Source organism: Mandrillus leucophaeus, unplaced genomic scaffold (genome assembly GCF_000951045.1).
Source record: "Mandrillus leucophaeus isolate KB7577 unplaced genomic scaffold, Mleu.le_1.0 Scaffold155, whole genome shotgun sequence".
NCBI classification, from domain to species: Eukaryota; Metazoa; Chordata; class Mammalia; order Primates; family Cercopithecidae; genus Mandrillus; species Mandrillus leucophaeus.
Window position 1 is genome coordinate 2,321,524 of NW_012101532.1, and position 4,282 is coordinate 2,325,805.

Here is a 4,282-nt window from a genome sequence, read left to right on the forward strand (position 1 = left end):
GTGACTTGGGGCTGCATGCACCGGTAATTAGAACGGAACACAATAGGACAGGGATTTTCACAGTGCTTTTCCATGCAATGTCTGTAATCTATAGAAAATATAACCTAATAGGTCAGGCGTCAATCTTTAACTACCAGGCCCAGGGTGTGGCGCTGGGCTGTCTGCCTGTGGATTTCATTTCTGCCTTTTAGTTTTTACTTCGTCTTTCTTTGGAGGCAGAAATTGGGCATAAGACAATATGACGGGTGGTCTCCTCCCTTACCCTCAGCTCTAACGCACACATCCTCCTCCAACAAAACTGGCCCCTCTCTGCTCCCTCCAGCACATTGCAGTCACACTGACCACGTTGCCTCCCAACCCAGGAATTGTCCCCATTTGCTCATGACCTTTTTAAACCAGGTCCATCCTTCAAGGAACAGCTCAGTTCACCTCCTCCAGAGAGCTCTGCTAACGATTCCAGCCCTGTCCACTGGACTATTTCTATTCAAATTATCTGTCCCATACAATGTGGAACTTGATCATATTGTCAGAGGTGTTTGAATCTCAAATAGGGGCTGAGTAAAATAAGGCTGAGACCCGCTGGACTGCATTCCCAGGAGGTTAGGCCTTCTAAGTCACAGGATGAGATACAGGTTATAATGACTGTGCTGATAAAACAGTCTGTGGTAAAGAAGCCAGCCAAAACCCACCAAAACCAAGATGGCAACCAAAGTAACCTCTGTTCATCCTCATTGCTCACCATATGCTAATTATAATACATTAGCATGCTAATTATAATACATTAGCATGCCAAAAAACACGCCCACCAGTGCCATGACAGTTTACAAATGCCATGGCAACGTCCAAAAGTTACCAATATAGTCTAAAAAGGGGAGAAACCCTTAGTTCCAGGAATTACCCACCACTTTCCCAAAAAACTCATGAGTAATCCGCCCCCTATTTAGCATATAATCAAGAAATAACTGTAAAAGTGGGCAATCAGCAGTGATTGGGGTTGCTCTGTCTATGGAGTAGCCGTTTTTTTATTCCTTTACTTTCCTAATAAACTTGCTTTCAGTGTACTCTATGGACTTGTCCCAAATTCTTTCTTATGCAAGATTCAAGAACCCCCCAAAAAAAAAATTCCAGAACCTTCTCTTGGCGTCTGCATTGATACCCCTTTCTGGTAACAATATGCCATTTCGGATGTTCACCTTTGTCTCTTGGCTTATAATCAACTCAGAGCAATTCACCGAGGTATTACTACGTTCCACGGTCTGAGCTGAATGAGAGATGCAAAGATGAACCAAACATCTCCCTCCCGTCCTGAAGGAGCTGAGGTTGGAGCCACACCCACCACAGCTGTGCAGTGAAACAGGCTGTTGCTGTCTTCTGAAGAGTCTCCTAGCACCCAACCCAAGGAGGTAGCACTGGGTAGTGGGAAGGTGCAGTTTTGGAGCCAGCAGATCCGGGATACAAGCCCTTCTACCTGTTAACTTACAACTACTCTCTAACAAGCCTTAAACAGGTCTGGACCCCCCTTCCTGGTTTAGTATCAAAAAGCAGGTACCTCCTCTACCTATGGATAAACTCACAGCTGAACACAGAGATAAATAATAATATACTATGTGCCGAGCACATTAAGTGGATTAACACACTTAATCTTTTTTTTTTTTTTTGAGGTGGAATCTCTGTCCCCCAAGCTGGAGTGCAGTGGCGTGATCTCGGCTCACTGCAAGCTCCACCTCCCAGGTTCACGCCATTCTCCTGCCTCAGCCTCCCGAGTAGCTGGGACTACGGGTACCTGCCATCACGCCCAGCTAATTTTTTTGTATTTTTAGTAGAGATGGGGTTTCACCGTGTTAGCCAGGATGGTCTCAATCTCCTGACCTCATGATCCGCCTGCCTCAGCCTCCCAAAGTGCTAGGATTACAGGCATGAGCCATCACGCCTGGCCACACTTAATTTTCTTGACTCTATGAAGTAGCTACACCTATTATCCCCATTTTATATTTGGGGAGGTAATGACTAATCCAAGACCACACAACTAATAAATATAACAGCCAAGAGCGGAACTCAAGTGGGTCTCATTCCAGGGCCCCAGCTCTCAATAACAATAATTATCTTCAGAATAGCAGCTAATGTTTCTGAGCTTAATATACAGGTACTGTGGCAAGTATATTACCTGGATTATCTCATTAATCCCCCCAAATCAAGTTACTGGACCCATTTTACAGATGAGAAATAAACTCTTGTGCTGCAGGTAGTGACTATCTGAGGCCAGTGTCATGTGGGCAGTAAGAGAATCTATCAAGACAGTCACAGGTAAACAAAAGCAGATTTCTTAGAGAAAGTATACATTGCAAGGAAGCAACGGACAGGTCAGCAAGATGGGGGCCGACTGCAAAGAGATGACAAAGGCTTGCTGAGGATTTTATGGAATGGTGCTTGTGCTGTGTGGTGAAGAGGGCTTTGCACAGTCTGATAATGCCAAGGTTGCAGTGAATTAACTTGCCTTTTTCTATCAGCCAAGGGTCTGGTGATAGCTGGGTGAAGGAGGATTATGTGTTATTTGCACAGCCGGCCTATGTGTTCTGGATCATGAAGAAAGGCAGACTTACAGCTCACCTGCTTTCTCTTTTTGCTTTCCTGTGGTCCTGCCAACCCAACTCCCCCTCCCTAATTAGGACCCCACATGTTGAAGAGGTTAACTTGCTCAAGATGTCACAGCTACGTAGAGTAAAATCCCAGGCAGCCAAAGGCCAGAAACAACATGCTTAATTCACCTGCAATGATGCCTTCATCTCAGCTATCCAGAATCCAGACACTGGCATAGCTGCCTCTTTTAACAGGATCATCTGTGACCCAGGGTGAGATTCTGATCAACTACCACCCTGGTTCACGCCCTTCTTCTGTTTTCACAGAAAGTGACCATCTTGCTCTGATGAGAGTGAAACAGCAGGGATTCCCTTTTCTTTTAGGAGCCTAAAGATCTCAAGCATGGAGATAAAGGAAAATCCTGAAGTTCTCTCAAGGGAAATTCCAAGCACCTTGTAAGCCCCAGAAGTAAATAAGTAACTTGTTAAACAAGAAGGTAATAGTAGCCTAAACCAATATAGACAAGGAAGTTGAAGTTCTACAGACGTTTGCATTCCCTATGGAAACCGTAAACCAAAAACTATCTGAGACGAGTCTCAATCAATTTGGAAGTTTATTTTGCCAAGGTTAAGGGTATGCCCATGACACAGCCTCAGGAGGTCCTGATGACATGTGCCCAAGGGATTGGGTTACAACCAACCCAAGGTGGTTGGGTTACAGCTTGGTTTAACGCATTTAGGGAGACAAAGACCCCAGTCAATACATGTAACATGTACATTGGTTTGGTCCAGAAAAGCAGGACAACTGTAAGCAGGAGCTTCCAGGCCGTAGGCAGATTCAAAGATTCTCTGATTGACAATGAGTTGAGTTCATATCCAAAGACCTGGAATCAATAGAAAGGAATGTCTGAGTTACAGCAAGGAGTTGTGGAGACCAAGGTTTTATCACATAGATGAAGCCTCCAGGTAGCAGGCTTCAGAGAGAACAGATTGTAAATGTTCCTCATCCAACTTAAAGAGTCTTTTCTATCTGTCTTAAGGCCTTTGTGTTGATGTGAATGCTGGACAGCTGTGTGTAAATTCTAAACAAGAGGAGGATATAATGAGTCATGTTAAGCTCCCCATTCCCATAATAGCCTGAACTAGTTTTTCAGGTTAACTTTGGAATGCCCTTGGCTGAAAGGAAGGGTTCATTCAGATGGTTGGTGGTGCTTAGAATTTTATTTTTAATTTACAAAAGTAAAGATAATGTTACAGGAAAGGGATCTCGATCCAGACCCCAACAGAGGGTTCTTGGATCTCACACAAGAAAGAATTCAGGGCGTGTCCATAGAGTAAAGTGAAAGCAAGTTTATCAGGAAAGTAAAGGAATAAAAGAATGGCTACTCTATAGACACAGCAACCCTGAGGGCTGCTGGTGGCCCATTTTCACAGTTATTTCTTGATTATATGCTGAACAAAGCATGGATTATTTGTGCCTCCCTTTTTTAGACCACACAAGGTAACTTCCAGACATTTCCACGGCATTTGTAAACTATCGTGGTGCTGTTGGGAGTGTAGCTGTGAGGATGACCAGAGGTCACACTCATGGCCATCTTGGTTTTGGTGGGTTTTGGCCGGCTTCTTTACTGCAACCTGTTTTTTCAGCAAGGTCTTTATGACCTGTATCTTGTGCTGACCTTCTATCTCATCCTGTGACTTAGAAT